This window comes from Octopus bimaculoides, chromosome 12 (assembly GCF_001194135.2).
Source record: "Octopus bimaculoides isolate UCB-OBI-ISO-001 chromosome 12, ASM119413v2, whole genome shotgun sequence".
NCBI lineage: Eukaryota > Metazoa > Mollusca > Cephalopoda > Octopoda > Octopodidae > Octopus > Octopus bimaculoides.
In genome coordinates, this window is record NC_068992.1 from 27521818 (window position 1) to 27541435 (window position 19618).

General features: G+C 34.7%; 1 protein-coding gene and 1 long non-coding RNA gene across 3 annotated transcripts in view; one reads left to right on the forward strand and one right to left on the reverse strand.

Annotated features, from left to right (window-relative positions):
* Positions 1–9197, forward strand: part of LOC128249196 (uncharacterized) — a 20281-nt gene extending 11084 nt beyond the window's left edge. The window contains exons 2-3 of the long non-coding RNA XR_008265304.1: positions 5279–5318; positions 9027–9197. This is a non-coding gene — a long non-coding RNA (uncharacterized LOC128249196). The remainder of the gene's footprint in view (positions 1–5278; positions 5319–9026) is intronic.
* LOC106879726 (tumor protein 63) overlaps positions 1–19618 on the reverse strand; it is a 274347-nt gene that overhangs the window by 132432 nt on the left and 122297 nt on the right. The gene's annotated exons all lie outside the window — the stretch shown is intronic.

A 19618-nucleotide genomic window follows, 5' to 3' on the forward strand; every position in this document is an offset into this window, starting at 1 on the left:
ATGACTGTGAATACAAGTAGCCATTATGGAGTTACTTTGAAGAGCATCTAAAGCAGCATTATTGAATAGTGTGCATAGGCTGCAGATCGGGAAGTCTTTTTTTGTATCTGTGTGTGTGTGTGTGTGTGTGTGTGCGTATATGTATATAAATATGTTCATGTGTGTGTGTGTGTGTGTGTGTGTGTGTGTGTGTGTGTGTGTGTGTGTGTATACACATACACACAAACATATCTATATACATACATGTGTCTGTGGGTATGTATGTGTGTAAGCAAGGTTAGGTGCAAGCATGCCTATGTGGATAAGAAGTTTGGTTTGCAGCCACATGGTCTTGGGTTCAGACCTACTATGTGGTACCTTAGGTGAGTGTCTTCTACAATAGACATGAGTCAACCAATGTCCTGTGAGTGAGTTTGGTAGAGATAAACTGTAAAAAAAGCAGACAGATACACATGCACACACTCAGATTCAGTCCTACTGTATGTCATTTTGGGCAAATGTCTTCTGGTATAGTAAAGGCTGACTAAAATTTTATGAGTGGATTTGGTAGATGGAAACTGAAAGAAGTCTGTTACACACACACACACACACACACACACACACACACACACACACACACACACACACACACAAACACACACACACACACACACACACACACACACACACCACTCTGCGTGTGTGTTAGTGTCTCCTCAACTTGACATCACATGATAGATGTAATTGAGCATCACAGTCATACAAGCAGTGTCCATTTCCAATCTTCTGTAAAAACATGTTTGGCCATGGGGAAATATTTAATTTGCTTAGAAACAGGTGAAAGTTGGTGACAGGAAGAGTATCCAGGCATAAAAAATCTGCCTCAACAAATTCCATCTGATCTATGCAAACATGGAAAAGGGGATGTTAAAATGATCACACACACACACAACATTATAATTTATAAATACAGTATTTGGTTTATAAATAGAGATTGATATAGTGAGTACCAGACCAAAATAAACACTGGTATTAATACAACCAACTAAAATCTTTGAATGTGGTGTCCCATCATAGCCTATAATTTCTAATAATTATTAGTTTCTAATAATTGAAACCAGTATAATATCTGAACATAGTTTGCTATTAGTTCAGTAATCCCTTTCTTATCATTCAACTTATCTCTCATCTCTATTTTTTCCCAATAAGTACTGTCTGTCAATCAGTAATATTCACTGAATTCTTATAAAGTAAACTGTGCTTAGATCAGAGTTGTCTCTCTTTGGTATCTGGTGTTGATGAGAGAGAGAGAGAGAGAGAGAGAGAGAGAGAGGTGGAGGGATTTGATAACAGGTAACATAAATATTAGTTGGTTACCTGGTTGGCTGATTTCTCTAGACACACTTCAGATCATACAGAGAGAGTAAAAAATACAGAGAGAGTTAACATAAGAGGTGCAGAATGAGTGCAAATACTAAACTTGGTGGTAGGCAATGAGTAAAGAATTGGTGCACATGCACACACATACACAGAGTGAGAAAGATTCTTAGACATAGTAAAAGAGGAGAAAATAAGAGAGTAATACATATTTTTCTTTTAAAAATTAGTATTCATTTCATTATTTTGTATAAGCACCAAGAGTTATGATATATTTTAAATTATAATTATTGTATATTTGCCATATTTCTTGATATTACCTATGATGGCAAAAGTATGTATTCTTCCAAAGTTAGCCACCATATGATAGATAACTCTCATATACACACACACAATCACACGCACACACACACACACACACACACACACACACACACAAGCAAACTCACAAATGACTAAATACTCAAGTTTTTACCATCATATTAAACATCATGGATTTGTAAACAACAAATTTATGTAAGTAAATAACAATGAACCCATTGATGAGAAGTGACCCACAGTGTACTTACTGCATAAACATGGCACTATTTAAACCAGACTGACTTAGCACTACTCCCAAAGTTAGATATTAATATGTATTTCACTTACTGAATATTGTTAGGAAGGGCATCCAGCTGTAGAAACTCTGCCAAATTAGATTGGAGCCTGGTGTTGCCATCCGGTTTCACCAGTCCTCAGTCAAATCATCCAACCCATGCTAGCATGGAAAGCGGACGTTAAACGATGATGATGATGATGATGATGACGACAACAACATGCTCCAACATTTCTTCATATGCACATACATCATATATATATATATATATATATAAAGTCATACCAGGTTTTAATCTTCAAATACTTTTAAATTCTGACTTGCTAATGGATAATACATCTGTGTGTATGTGCATCAGTAATTCTTGAAAGGAAGGAAGAATGCAAGAGAGAAAAATTGGAAAATATCTAGATGTATCTAAATTATTCTATACAGTGTCTCTACATATAGAGGTGCTATATATATTATACATGACTATGAGTGTTTAACTGAACAGGCAGAAGTTAGATGCTTAAAAAAGGTTGTAGCCATTTGTGTAAAAGACATGTCCATATCTTTCAGTTGACAGGACATGGCATAAAGCAATAAGTCCTGCAAACTGCAATTGTTTTGTCAGAAAGGATTATAGCTGACATGAATAATAGTGGCTCTCATTGAGACTGATGAGGAGGATTATAAGGATTGATGTTGATGACGATGATGATGATGGTTACCATTATCATCAGCAGCAGCAGCATCAGCAGCAGTCTGAACATCTATAACTTTCAACCATTTCTCACTTCACCAATGATGAGTAAAGCATCAGATTAAGAGAGTGAAGAGCCAAAGAAAAACACAGAGGAGAATCTAGTAAACAAAAATATGCATGAAAATTCCTCAGAAAGTGTGACAGTATTATTAAAGCTGTCACAAATGAGATCAGAAAAAACAGACTAGAGAAAGGGGAAGAATGGATCTGCTTAATTAAGCCCTTTATCCTAGGGAGCAGTATGTCAGAATTACAAAGTAAAAAAAAATATAAAAGGGTTTGGTGAACAATGGAACACAGGTATTAAAAAAATCCTTTTGTAGAGAGTAACAAGAAAAACAGTCATCTACTAACAAAGTAGTATCAAGCTGACTAAAGAATAACATTAGGCATTCAGACCAAAATAACATGAAGCCCATTCAATCAATAAAACAAAATGAACAAATCTAAGGAGGTGTTGGTACACTTTTATATTTCATTTTCCCCAAGATGAGACAAATCCAATTTAAACAAGTAAACATAAAAGAGGAGAAAAAGTCAACTTTAATGAAATACATAATTTCTTTTGCTCTTTACTAGTTTCAGTTATTGCCCTGTGGCCATGCTAGGGCACAACCTCGAAGGGTTTTAGTCAAATAAATTGACCGCAGTACTTATTTTCTAAGTCTGCTAACTATTCTATTAGTCTCTTTTATGCCAAACTTATAAGTTATGGGGATGTAAATAAATCAACAATTCTTTTCTACTCTAGGCACAAGGCCTGAAATTTTGGGGGAGGGAGCCAGTCGATTACATCGACCCCAGTATGTGACTGGTACTTAATTTATCGACCCCGAAAAGATGAAAGGCAAAGTTGATCTCAGTGGAATTTGAACTCAGAATGTAAAGACAGACAGAATATCACTGAGCATTTCACCCAGCATGCTAACACTTCTGCCAGCATGCCTTGACAATTGTCAAGTGGTAGTGACAGACACACATACACACACGTGTGTGTGTGTTTATAGATGGCATTCAGAATAAAATTTCTGAAATTCATTCTTTATAAACTAAATAGAGTTTATTATTAAAAGTAAACTTGAAGGAAACTATGTAAGTTTTGAAATCAGAATCTTTTAAAACTGCAAAGAAACATAGAATATCAAGTTTATACTTGTTTTTACATCATCAAAAAGATAAGATTGTTTAATTGATGACAACAAGAAACATTGTGAGTGTGAAATGTTATCCCCATTTTCTAGGTCAACTTAGTCCCTAATTACCTTTCCTCTCAGTCTACCCTAAATATGTCAGATATCCATTTTAAAGTAATGTTTCCTTTATACGTTCAGAGAATACTGACTGAAAGAAGATATCAACAAAACTATGGCTTTTATACTGTAATTGTAAAATCTTGTATAGACTTGAGAGAATTTTGCTAAACACAATAATAAAGAAAAAAAAACTTCACATAATTTCTGACATAATTTAATTATGAAAGTTTGAAAATATACTAAAGTTCAGAAAAAAGTGAATAGCTTCAATGGTCTAGCAGATTTTAATATATTTTCGATAAAATCATAACCATATTATCCAGCCTTTTAAACTCTTAGCAAACAAATATTGTGATTTAGTATTGAGATGAAAAATAATATGAGTATTATGTAAGAATGACTGAAAATCATACAAAATACACACACAACAACACATGTGGTAACACATGGTGGTAACAAGAGGGAGAAAAGTAATAGGGTATAGTAAATTGCATAGTTTTAGTGCAAATTTCTGTCTTGAGATGATTTTCATGACTAGACAATAACAATTACATCATTATTCACATTGGATTTGCCTGAAGTCATCATTCTCTCAATGTTCTGACAAGCTGAAATATTTATTATCTTGAGTAAAGCAAACAATCTAAAGATGACAGTGCAATCTTTCCAAGCTCTACATAAAACAGATTCTACTGTTTTATTATCTATACCACATTGCTTAGTATTCCATATTTGCAAACATCAAGAACATCAAATTAGTCACTCATAAAAACTAAGGCAACAAAATCCAGTAGTGCCCCAACCATTAACCAAACCTTCTTAATCTCTCAAAACTTGATTCCCACCTCTTTCTCAAACACACACATGCAACATTAATCTTGTGATGTACATATCATAGAATGTAACTATGTAACTTTTAAGAAGTCGCCAGTCATCAGTCCATCATACTTATGACTAACATTTCTAAGTTTTATCATAAACAATTATCTCTTATGCTGCTTTATAAATAACTTCTAATGTTTTGAATCTAAAGCTGACATAAGTAACAATATAAATTCCAAACATCAAGGACCCATTTTGGAGGATTAAGCAAATGTGTTGCTCTTGACAACAGGAAATTATAAATATATAAAAGTTTTCTGGTGAAGATACACACTTATAGACTTAACCTGATGCTAAATATTCTAATTTGAAACTTTCTCTTTCTCTCTCAGTCTACCAACTCAGGAGTATATCATGGCTTCAGTCATTTCTCGAACCTTCATTCTTGTATTTCAATCCATATATTTTATGTTAATATCATCTTGCATTTTTTCTTACTTTCAGCATGAAGACATCATTCACATGCAATGATAAATTATGCAAGGTTAGTACATTCCCTTGAACCCATAAAACATTATACAGTATGAACTAAATATTTTTATCCAAGTTACATATATCATGCAACTCAAATGTTTATACTTTTATACTCTCAAGGCTGTCAAATACCACAAGACATATAATTTAACCTTTTCATTACCAACCTGGCTGAAACCGGCTCTGGCACTGTAGTACAAATGTCTTGTTTTCATAAGTTTTGAATTAAAATCTTCCACCAAACTTTAGTCACAATTTATGTTCCTAACACTAACTTAATGACAACTAAGTTATTTTACTAAATTCTTTGTTATATTTAAAATAATTGAGAGAAAAACAAAGCATCTAAAAATAAATACAGTAACGAAAGGGTTAAGCTGCATGAAAAGGTTTCTTCCAGTACCAAAGAATGTAACTAGCAAACAAACTTTTGCAAAACACAAATGAACTCATAAAAGTATACAGCTTATACATATTAAATTATACATATTCACTAACTAGATTGCAACCAAGAAAAAGACTATTCATTAAATTGGAAAATTCACATAAAGAGTCTTCAGCTACTAATAAAATGTATTCTGCTAGAAGAAAATGGATTCATCACTGACACATAGCACAGCCTTTGCCCAGGAAGGAGCTACCTTTCACATCTACTACAGCAATATGACAACATACTGAAACAACAACTCAACCATTAATTGTGGATGTGATATATTTTGACTTTGCAAAGACCATAAAGTTGATCACAAAATGATATGTCACAAACTGTGTAGCTCCAACATAGCTGGAAATTTAGGTAAAAGGCTGCATGGTATTTGAAAGGTAGGAATCAGGCAGTTACAGCCATCAGTACTCTCTCTGAGGAAACATCAAATCATGCATTGTCCTTCAGGGCACTATACTAGGACTACTACTGTTTGTAATGGCTCTTTCTCTCTTTCTCTCTCTCATACAGTCACCAACTCTCACAAGATATGCTGTTGATATAAAAGTATCACAGGCAGTCAAGGACTCTGATGGCAATGCAAAAACTACAGAAAGACCTAAAAACAATATACAAGTGGGTTTTAGAAAACAACGTGCAGTTCAATGCTGAAAAATTTTAAGTGCTTCACTATCAGACCACAAACAGACTATAATCAGAATACATAAGATTAGGAGGTATTGTAATCTTGGAGTCACAATCAGAACACATTCTAGTAACGATGTATCATTCTGTATGCACATTACTGAGATGGCAACAATGTGCAGGTGAAAAGTTGTTTGGATTCTGAGATAATTCAGAACAAGTAAAAAGGAAACTATTTTAGTCCTGTAGAGAAAATTTGTTCACAGTTGCCTGAACTACAGATCCCAATTGTGGTCACTAAACTAACAACAGAACTCAATGTAATACTATGCTATAACACCACAAAATTGCCGTGGTGCAACTGAGAAGCTACTGGGTGAGGCTGAAAGAACTGAGACTTTATAGTGTGAAGACATGAAAGATATGCAGTGATATATATGGAGAAGATCCTAGAGGGTTTAGCACCTAATTCTAGGATTGAAAACTAAACCAATCCCTGAAGTGGATGTCACTAATAGGATAAAAAATCCCATCTTTTCCATCTAAAGTAAGGATCCAGTACTGTAATAGCTTAGGGTTCAAGGAGCCACATTTTCCCAATACATTGTTACAAAAACCCAGAGATCTGTGAGGCATAGATGTAGATATGGTAAAAAAAATACTTAGACAAATTTTCACCTGAGGTATTGGATGAACCTACATTATGGCAAGGAATGCAAATAAAGGAGGAGTGGTCCAGCTCACTAAATCATCAGAACCAAACATGGTGTGTGGGGGGGGGGAGGGCTGTGTAAGTGGAATGAAATAAGCTAGGAATCACACCAATACTGGTGCTCCAGTATGACCACAGCCCTGACTGAAACAAGTACAAGAAAAAGATTACACACATACTGAGATACACACACACACACCTGTATATTATTGTTAAAATCATATTATTATTTTAAACTATTTTCAAGAATAACAACAAATATATTGACTGTAACTTTATTGAGTGTACAGAGAAATTTATAGCCAATATCAAGTTGATTGGGATGTTACAATATACTGTATGTGTGTGTGTGTGCGTGCATGCATGTGTGTGTGTGTGTGTGTGTGTAAAGATAGACAGAGAGAAAGAGAGAGAGAGAGCTAAATAGATAGATAGATATATTGATTGACATGTCAGGTGCAAGATATAAACAGATTGTTTTCTTTCTATTATAAACAGGTGTGCTATATCTACTAGCTAAGTTTCATCTAAAAATAATATATTTTTTTACCTTCTTTTTTTCCTGTGTGTGGTTTAATCAATTGTCTATTTTACAATAGAAATACCAAGTAAATTTAATTTATTGCTCCAATTTTTATCAAATATACTAATTGTTGAACATATCATAGAAGGAGATGTGTGTGTGTGTGTGTGTGTGTGTGTGTGTGTGTGTGTGTGTGTGTGTGTGCGTGCGTGCGTGCACACATTCATTTTGTGTTTATGTGAGTGTAAATGTATTTATTTGGATGTAAGCTAATGGAAGTAGATATGAGAATGTTTGCTTCTATTTTTGATTATTTGAACTTGTCCTCGTAGGAAAGAACTGATTTATAAACAACAACAACAAGGCACCATCATTAGAATGCAGATATCAAAAATAATGTCACATGTTGAATCTGAGAAAAGTCTTGCATATTTTTATAGTTCCACATACAGATTGTATTTGAAACATGCATGTTAGCTGGTTGATTTCTTTTCTGAAAATCCCAGCTTTTCCACATTATCACTTAGGCAGTTATTAATAAAACCAAATGTACCAATTATGAAAGGTATAAATGTGAATTATAATCTGGGTAGAGAAGATGAAGTTTCAAATCATTTTTCCATAGTTTTACCTTTTGATTTTTTGAGGAGATATTCACATCAGCAGGGCAGCTGACACCTGTGATAATACACATTTTTTTTGTTTATCCCAAACAACAAAATCTGGTCTATTATGTTTGCACATAATGTTCCAATAATATTCTTTATGTTGATGTTTATGCGTGTATTCAATAACTAGGGGATTGATTGTCTATATTTATCACAGTAGAATCTTTTTTTCAGATGGCATAGTACATTGTTTTAACAACAATGTTATATCTCATTAAGATGTAGCATAGTGAGGACATTTTTAGGCAGCTGCTAATCATATGTGATGTCTCCCACAGAAATGCAATGTAATCAACAATTTTTGTTGCATCTTGGGGTTTAAGAGCTTCACTGACTCTTTTGGTATTTTGAAACAATCTTCTGCTCTTGTATTATAAACACAGCTTTCAATGTGTGATGTAGCAGTCATGGGTCCAAGAAAGGCTGTCAGCATAAGTATCATCTTCAAGTCTCCAAGAAACATAACCAATCAGTCTTTTTTGCTTTTGGTATGATGAGTGTTTTACATCCAGGCCACATTTGAGGTATATTAGTCTAGCTGTTTTGAAGTTGTATGGAGGTCATTGGGAAGAGAGTGCTTCCTGAGGAGCCCACTGCCAACTTGAAGGATGTTGTTCTTTTCTCTTTTCACCACTAGGTTTATATACTGCTGCTATGTTTAGCAGGTCGTGTCTGAAAGATTCTATATGACATTCGAAAACTGTCTGCACTAATCTCAAGCCTCTACTTCCTACATCTCTTTTTAGGTGGAACCTGTCACTATCACAGTTTCTGTGGAAGTCTGCAGTTGATGTCAGGATCTTGCAGGTTTTAATGTTTATGGAGTGAATTTCCTCTACAGAGCAGAGAAGTAGCCCAAATGTTGATATCAGCACTGGTACAGCAAATTCATTGTGGAATATTCTTGTGCCACAATATTCTGGTGTAATATCTTTGAGTCACTACCTTTGTTCCCAGTACCATCAAATGTTTTTATCAATGCCTTGGTATTTGTGGCATTTTTTATGTGAAACAAGAGACAGAGAGGGAGGGATGTACAGGTTCTGGATTTGTGGGGACTGTTTTTCACATTTAACAATCAAACACAAACATTTTTTGCAGCCAAATTCCATTTCTATGTCAGCTGAAATTGTTGTAATTAACCCCTGCTGTCTTTTGATATTCTTTTATTTGTTTCAATCATTTGAGTGCGGCTATGCTGGAGCACCACTTTGAAGTGTTTTTGTCAAACAATTAGACCTCAGGACTTCTTTTTAAGCCTAGTACTTATTGTAACAGTTTCTTGGCCAAACTGCTAAGTTACAGGGACATAAACACACCAACACTGGTTGTCAAGCAATGATGGGGAGACAGACACAGATACACACAGACAGACGTATACATATATATATATATATATATGATAGGTTCCTTTCAGTTTCCGTCCACGAAGTTCCCTCACAAGGCTTTGGTCAGCCTGAGACTATAGCAAAAGACGCTTGCCCAAAGTGCCATGCAGTGGCACTGAACCTAGAACCATGTGGTTGGGAAGCAAGCTTCTTACCTACCACACACAGCCACACATATACGTTTTTAGCATAGCTCTTCAGGTAATCCACAAAAAAATTATGGGTTACAGTGGTATCTCTAGCACTTGCAGATGCTATGTAGTCATTGGGTTTTTGCAAAAGAAATGATAACAGATGTTATGCAAAATGAACAGAAGTCAGAAAGATTACCTCCTTGGAATATTCCCTTTGAAATATTTATAACATCATCCTACTTTCAATTGCACCTGTGAGGATTGTTGCCCAGATCTCTGTGAGCCTCTCAATGGCAGTAGCTAAAGCAACAGGTACTTCTGTTAACTATAGAGATTTCAGCAACCATGGGTATGGAACAGACGCAAATGCTTTCCTTATAATCAAGCCACACTGTGACAAGGTTTCTATAGTGTTTCCTTGCTTCAGACAGCACAGCTTTGTTTATCAAAAGTTGTTCAGAATCTCCTCATGCTTCCCTTTTCCTACATGCCTACTAATCAGTCTCTATGTTGTTGGACTCACAACGATCCTGGAGGAATTGGTTGAGACTGTTTGTGTAAAGCTTGTACATAAGGTTTAGCCAAGCAGTGATAGGCCTATAATTTTCTACAAACATGGTGGTTCATTCTTGGCTACAATACTCTAGACACAAGGCCCAAAATTTTGGGGCAGGGTCCAGTCAATTAGATTGACTCCAGTACATAACTGGTACTTAATTTATCGACTCCAGAAGGATGAAAGGCGAAGTCAACCTCAATGGAATTTGAACTCAGAACATAAAGACAGACAAAATACCACTAAGTATTCTGCCTGGCACGCTAACATTTCTGCCAGCTCGCCACCTATTTGAATATTCATGTTGAAGGTTCTTTGTAGAAAGTCAGCCTCTTGAAGCAATATTCAACTATTAGGCCTCTTCCAAGTGCCTTCATATTATGTAGTTTCAGGGTCGATTGTGTGTGTTTTACTGTTGATGTTGGTGTTATCTCTCTTTTCATTCCAGATCTTAAACCATAATAATTCTTGACCTTCTTGAGAAGGGGCTTTCTTAATGGTAATAATTTCTTCTTCATCTCTTGATATCTCTTACCTATGAATTGAAAAAAAAATTGTGATTTATACTGGCTCACTCAAATATTTTTCTATGATAATGAAGTTTTTCATTCAGTATCTTAAGTTCATGCTTTTAATAAGCCAGCTTTTCCTCAAGAGTTTGGTATGAAGAATAGTCATAGGTTTTTGTTATTTTTTGCATGAGATGTAAATGGGGAGGTGTGAACACATTATTCCTCTAACATTTTATTATTGTGGTTAACTATCCACTATAGTGGCACAGGTTGATTATGCTTTCTTCAAGTTTTGTTAGCCATTTGGGTTGCTTTCATTTGGCATGTGCATAGCAGATTACTTCTAGGTTTTCTTTAAGAATAATAGCAGCTGTGTGTAGGAAGGTATTATTCATCCAGTAATTAACATTATATGATTATATGTGTTTTCCAGCAACATCATCAGTAACTTTAAACATGATAACAGTTGGCTTTTTTTAAATATTGTTAAGAATAGCCTGTTGTTCAATGACAGCTTACATGAACTGGAAAAATGTTTTACAAACTGTGGTTTCAAAATTTTCTTATGTTGAATATATTCTCAGTCATCTCTCCTGAATCAGTTAAAAAAGGTGCCATACAGGAATTTAGTGATGGCATCAGCAGTTTTTTTACATTATTTTTGATCTCTCTTATGGCAGATTTTGGCCAGTTCTGAAGATTTTGAGATGGTTGATTGGCATCATAAAATTTGAAATAACAATTACTTTCGGTGACAGCCACTTTTTCCTGTAAAGAAAGATGCTTGTTGCAGAAGCTGTTTTATTACCATGAAATAGTTTAAGTTTGGGTGAGTTTCATCCCAGTATTTTTCTATCCGCTTAATATGGTCAATGAAAGAGTCATCACAGACATTTTCACACAACCAAAGTAGAGCTTGATTTAAGTGTAAAGAACAAGTGAAGTGAGAAGAGAACTTATGTCATCTTAAATAACTTAGGTGTTGTAGTACTGCTTGTTTTGGTAATGGTATTGGTGTTATTGTTCTTAGCCTTGACTGTACAAGCAAACTTCCACTTGGTGTAAGAAATATTTTGTAATATAGTCTGAATAATGTAAAGCTGATAAGTAAAAAATAGTGTTATGCTTATTATAAGAGAAATAAACAAGTTACTGATTTAGACTGGAGAAGTAGAAAATGTTCAAAATCATAGAAAACACTCAAAAAGTCATTTTTACATAACTGCACATCTGATATTGACAGTGCCATGTATATATGCATATATGAAGGTAGGTAGGTATTTATATATGCTTATATATTTAGTATTCATGTGTCTCTCAACTACAAAATCTATGATCCTATTTGTATGTTACAGTATACTAGTGGGTGTTCATTAAAGATTTCCTCTGACCCACGTCCGGTTATTGCAGGAAATGGAACTTCTACAGGTATAATTATGTCTCTACATGTCACATTGTAAATTTCAGCTTTCCACTAGTATTCATTTGCCTTTTACAGCTGAAGTGGACTAAAGTGTTACAATGGAGGCAGCTGAATGCAAATCAGTGATCAGGTTCTTATACTTGAAAGGTTGTACACCAAAAGAGACTTTCGATGAGATGAAAGAAGTTTATCATGATGATGCACTATCATACAACATAGTCAAGCACTGGCATCACCAGTTCAAATGTGGTTGGAACATTGGTGAAAACTGCTCCTATTCCTGGATGAACACATTCCGCCATTGATGACAACACCATCTATGAAGTGGAAGCTGCCATTTTGGAGGATCACAGCATAACTATTTGGCAACCAACCCAAGAAGTGAAGATATGTGTAGGGTCCATGGTAAAATCATTCCAGACCATTTGTACATGTAGAAGTTGTCTGCTTGATGGATTCCCTGAATGCTCACACCTTTTCAGAAGCAGGAACAAGTCAATTATTCCCAAGCTCTTTTGGCAATGTGCCAAGAAAACACGAAGGACTTTTTCAGCAGACTTATCACACAGGATGAAACATGGGCCCATCACTATGATCCTGAGACTAGAGTCGAGTCGAGGCAATAGAAGTATGATAACTCACCTCCTCCAAAGAAGGGTCATGTCCAACTCTCTGTAGGCAAGGTGATGCTCAGAGTCTTTTGGGACCAGTTCAGAGTAGTGATGATGGGTTTTCTGGCAAAGGACACCACTATTAATGGGGCATATTTTGCTTCTCTGCAGTAGAAATTGCAGGATGCCATCAAAGAAGAGAGGCATGGTATGCTGACCAAAGGAGACCACCTCCAAGACAACACCCCAGTTCACAATGTGCATGTTGCCCAGATGAAAGCACATTCCTGTGGCTATGAAATTCTTCCTCCTCCCCTTTACTCTCCTGACCTTGCATCATCTGACTTCCACCTCTTTTCAACCATGAAGTCTTTTTTTAAGGGGAAGCACTTTTCAGATGATGATGAACTTATTTTCTGAGGTAAAGTCTTGGTTCCAGATGCAACCTACCGACTTATACAGATGAGGTCTTCACAGGTGTATAATGCGATGGGAAAAGTGTGTCATCATTGGTAGTGGTTATGTAGAGAAGGACTAATAATTATGCCAAGTTTTGTTTACCCCAGTCCTTGGAAAGTGGGTCAGGGGAAATCTTTTATGAACACCCCTCGTACATATTCAGAATTATTACTTTATTCTGAAATATCTCTAAAAATGAATGTAAATATACAAACAGTAGATATTTGTAATTCTATAACATCCAGATTTATAGAAATTTGATTTTATAAATTTCAGTTTATATTAAGATCCCACTACCACCAAAAAAGTTTTTTTAAATAATTTCATCGAATTTATGACTTGTATACAAATGTGTCCTTTTATGATCTGAGTTTAAAACCCTCTAGTGTCTATTTGGTTTCATATTTCAAGATTTCAATAAACTAAAGTACAGTCAAATACTGGAATCAATTTCAACTGCTTACTTTACTCAAAAATTCTGATCTTAGAAATTCTCTTCCTCCTCCTCCTCATTATTATTATTATTATTATTATTATTATCATTATTATTATTAGTAGTAGTAGTATTACTATTATTTGCTTTAGCTGTGGTTGATGTGTTTTCTCTTCATTCTCACTTTAGATTTTACAAAATGGAACTACAAGCAAAAAATCCCCCCCCCCCACAACATAAAGAGGTAAGTAGTTATTTTATGTTTATTTACTCCAGTTGAAAAAAAAAATACTTTATAAAACCAAAGAAAATCTTCAACTTATAAATTAATACTATGGCAACTCAATGCAGAAGAGACCACCAAAACACAAATAAAAACAAATATATTTCTACATATAGTAAAATTAAAACAAATTCAGTTTTTAAACAGAATACACATAATTCATAAGAAAAAAATTATTTTCTGATAGAAAATATTATTTTGTAGAAACTAAACAAAATAGATAGCCAAATAAAACAACTATAGCAACACATACACACATTTTGCCAAATGAAAGACAGTGAGAAAATTGAAGTGAGTTATAAAGATACAACCCAACCTCTTCTTTTATTAAAACAACCTCCAATATAAAGGTTCTAGACAGGAATTTTCAGGTGAAGAAAAAATCTACCTGGCAGCACTATGTAACTAAGGCAGGCACCTCAATCTCTTAACAAGAGAGGAAAAAATAACATATTTTCACAAAAGCCATAATTGTATTTTATTGCCATAGAAAAGCAATTGCAGACACTCTGGTTGATATAAATGTGATTTGTTCATAATGTTGAGGGTTTTTTTGTTTTATTTTCAGATTCAAGGCTAGAAATTTTGTGAGAAAAGTGCTGTTAAATATATTGATCTCAGTACTTGAGTGGTACTTACTTTATTGGCACCACGGGAAAGAAAGTTACCTTCAGTGAAATTTGAACTCAGATTATAAAGTGCTGCAAATAATGGTTTCTAATTAAGGCACAAGGCCCGCAATTTTGATGGGAGTGGGAGCTAGCTGATTTCATTTACCCCTACCACCTGATGGCTACTTATTTTATCAATCTTAGAGGAATGAAAGCAAAGTTGACCTAGACTGAATTTGAACTCAAGACGTTGAGATGGAAGAAATATTATGAAGTATTTAGTCCAATGCTCTAATGATTCTATCAATCCACTACTCTAGGACTGTAAATAATAATATAATTTATTGTAGTTAAAGAGAAACTGTTAGGTGGAAATATCTTTTAAAACCTATGCACATGGTTTTGATATATAATCTCCCATGACTACAATATTCTGTTTCAAATAACAGTAAACACACAAACAAATCTTTAAACAGCTGCAATGGGCATATGAATAAGTAAAAAAATATTGAGTAAGTTGCATCAGAATGTATCCACAGATTTCCTAGGATGGTTAACTAATTGAACTGAAAGATATACAGAAAAGCAATTAATCCATGAAGAGCATCGTTATCTGTATGCAAAAAAGAAAGCACAAGCATTTAACAAAAACAACAAAAGGTACAACATACAGCAACAGAAGCAATTAAAAAGATAATAAAATAAATTCATATAACTTGAAAAGATAAACACTGTATGGGAACTGAAGCATGAACAATCACAAAAACAAATAAACAAACCAGGCTGTGACAAACAGCAGAATTTCACCAGGCTTCAAAACTCACACCTGAAAGGAGAAACAGAAAGCCTAATAATTGCATACCAGGATCAGTGTCTCCCCCAAAAATATACTAAAATATGTTGCATGTGTGAGCATTTGAGAAACCAATGCCTACATCTTTCTTGGAATCTCACTCTGAAATCACCAGAGTACACTTACAAACATGTTAGGAACAGTGAGATTTACAGGAAAAAATACAAAATAAATAATATATTTGAGAAAAAGTGGTAGATACATACACTTAAAGTGCAGCAAAGTATTAGTACTATTGTTGTTCGGGATACCAGAGATAGATGATAAGAGATCATCATCATCATCGTTTAAAGTCCGCTTTCTATGCTAGCATGGGTTGGACGATTTGACTGAGGACTGGTGAACCAGATGGCTGCACCAGGCTCCAATCTGATCTGGCAGAGTTTCTACAGCTGGATGCCCTTCCTAGTCCTCATAATACAGGTGGTTATCTCCTTTCATTTATCCAGAGTTTAATACTGATTCATGTGACTTTTCCAAGTAATAAGACAATTTTAGTCAATCAGATTAAAAAAGAACTGAATACAAAACCAAAAAATAAAATCAAAATTATGGAATATTAACACAGTCTTAGTAATCATACACACTCTTAGAGCAAAGCCAAAAATAAAACTAAACTTCTTTCGGAGAATCTGTCCTTGTGTTAACACCAAATGACAGTACTACTTCAAACACCCTTTTCTAAGGTATAACAGAGCAAATAGAAATTTCAGTTCAATACATATGGTGAAGAGAGAATCACAGCTGGCTCAGCCAGAGGATGCAGGCTAACTGGGGAAAATCTACCAAAATTCATATTTCTTCTCAACTGCCTTGAATCCTTAAAAAAGCATTTAACTTTAAATGGTCCAGTTTAAATGTATACCTTAAACTCTTGTTGCAATTCAGAAATATATTTGTATACAGAACTGTTAACAATCTAATTAAAGTAGTTAAAAATCCCAATAAGAAAGAAATTAATAAAAGTATTTCAAAAATACGAAAATCAAAAAAAAAAAAAAAACCATAATATTCATTAAGTTATGAGAAAATGGAAACTAATTATGTCAACTTTAATACTTATTTCGCCAACTTCATAGGATGAAAATCAAACGTGACCCCCAGTGAAGATACAGCCTAAATTTCAGCTATCTTTGTTCCACTATTGAATGGAACCTCAAAATGTTTTTGTTAGTTTACCTATACTGGTTGTGGTCCTGTCTGTCCACATACGCCATCTGCTGCTAGAACAGAATGCACTCACAACCAAGTGATTAGTTCCAACCATCAGTACCAAAGCAGAATTTCAACCTATTGTGTGAAATGCCTTGAGGTATCTGTTCTGGCTCTTTGCCTACAGAGTTCATCTTAAATATCACAAGGTATTTTGTCCAGTACTCAACCAATTCTCTTATTTCATTATCATCATCATTTAGCACCCACTTTTCCATACTTGCATGAATCAGATGGAACAGAGGCAGATTTTCTATGGCTGGTTGTTCCTGTCACTTACCCTCACCTATTTCCAAACAAGGTAGTATTTTCCCATAACAAGACATGTTTTTCACAGAAGACTGAAATGAACAGCCTCACTTGTTAAAGAATGATTCCCATTTACAACCATCATGTAATACCTACACAAGGGTACACAACACACACACACACACACACACACACACACACACATGATGGACTTCTTTCAGTTTCTGCCTATCAAATCCATTCACAAGGCTTTGGTCAGTCAAGAGCTATAACAGAAGACATTTACCCAAGGTACCATGCAGTAAGACTGAACTGAAGACCACATGGTTGGAAAGCAAGCTTCTTAAACACACGCACCATGCCTGTGCCTTTTTATTTAGTGATAAAAGTATTAATGCTTTGTCCATTGCACAAAGCCATAAATTTGGGGAAGTAGTTTAGTTGATTTATTCGGATTCAGTACTTCACTGGTATTTATTATGCTTATTTTACCAGCCCTGGGAAGATGAAAGAAAAAGTTCAGCCTGATACAATTTAAACTCAGAATGTAAAGACATATAATTTAATCCAACAGTCTACTGAGTTACCACATTTTTTACCACTAACGATAACAACAACAACAGTGACCATGACAATATCACAAATTATGTGCATGGTGCAATGATCAGTGAGTCAAAAAGCAACCTTCCTACTCAATTCTTTTCATTGGTATAAGTAAAATAAATTCCAGCTGTCAAATTAATCTTGTCAAATAATACTTTCTTTTATCACTAATCTGAAAGCAACTAAGATATAAATTCTATTTTAAATATCAAGCAGCATTTTTGTTGCCAAACAGTCTTTCTCAACTTCAGATATGAAATGAAAGAAAGAAACTGCAGTGCCAAGTAATTATTGTTGTTACTGCTGTTTAGCTCCATATCAGCCCTGATCAAGATCAGTTACGATCAAAAGACATTTCGACCATGATCATCATGTCTTTTTAGGACTATGTAAGGCCACATCATCTATTGTGTCCTTGATTTACTTAAGATTGGAAGGTGTGATTTGAGGGAGATTTGTGCAGGTTCCTTTATTAGCTTATACCTAGTAATCAATATTTACCTCCTCATAGGTGGCAGCAGTGATATTTCTTTCTGCCAGATCGTTTGAGTACTCAGACAACTTTTTTGTTTCTAGATTTTAAATTAGCAAATGTCACAAAGTAAAGTAACCACAAAGTGATATCATGACCTGGTTACAATTAATAACTATAGTCATTTAGTATGCATATGACAACTTGCATTTCTGTTGTAACACCTGAAGCAAACAGCGCTAATGAATTACTTTAAGATAGATGCCATTGGCTATAAATGATGATGGTCAGTTATGTAACTTTACTTGGATACTGGTTAAAACAACTGAAAGCCTAGTCTTTGTATAAGTGATTCAAGGGCATAATGTACAAACAGATTCCCTTTAGTTCCTCATAGAAACACTTAACATTGCAAGCCAACAAACACCACTGTTTTCAGAGAAAAGTTGTACTTAGCCAAATTAAGGAGATTGGAACAGAAATATTTAAGTAATTTTGCTACAGGGATAATACTACACTGATGTCAGTCAGGATGTAAGCTTCTGGACTCGTGGTTTTCAAACATCCCACCAAATCAACCTTCCTTAGACTTACTTAAAAGTTGGGCCAAGAAATACGGAAACTTTGTTGCATATCTATGGAATAAATAATTAGTTTAATAGTCAAAATTAAATTAACCTTCTGTTACCCTATTTCTCTTGAGATATATTGCCTATGCTTTCAAATATATTTTGAAACTAATCAAGAATTTGGAGAAATGTAATCAATTTTTGGGGATGCAAAAGGGCCTATACTGGAATATTACCTGGAAAAGGATCTACAGTCACCAATGTAGGCTACAGTGAAATGTTTGCCAACAAACTGAAACCAGTAATTTACACCAGACACAAAGTTTATTGTCAAAGCAAGTGTTATTGTTGCACAACAATGCACGCTCATATACAGCTGCCCAGTCCATTAAAACCATTGAAAAACTGGGTTTGAGTTGCTGGAACACCCTGCATACTGTCCAGATCTTGCTGCTCCACCTCCTTTGACTATCACCTCTTTGGACCACTCAAATATCCTTTATGAGGTTACCAATTTGCTGAAGAAGCACAGGAAGCAGTGCATGAATGGCAGTGCTACCAGCTGAAAACCTTCTTTGATGGAATAAGCAAGATTGTAGACTACTGGAAGAAGTGCATCAAAAAGCAAGGGGACTGCTAAAAAAATGATGTAATTGTTCGACCTCCTGCTTTTGCTTTAATAAATTACAAAAACAAGAGTGCATATAATTTTTTTTACTTCTCCTAGTGTGTGTTATGTATGTATATATATATATATATATATTATGATTGACCGTTGACTGAACACTATTCAATTTTTTTTCTCTGTGTTTTTCTCCTTGTCTCCGTATTCTTTCTGTTGAAGAGCGTAGCTCAAAACGTCAAAGACTTTCCGTATTCCCGAGCGTCATACTAATATATACTTTTGTTATTTACACCACCTGTCCTCGTCTGTTGTTATTTTTTGTATATTCTCCATTATATATATATA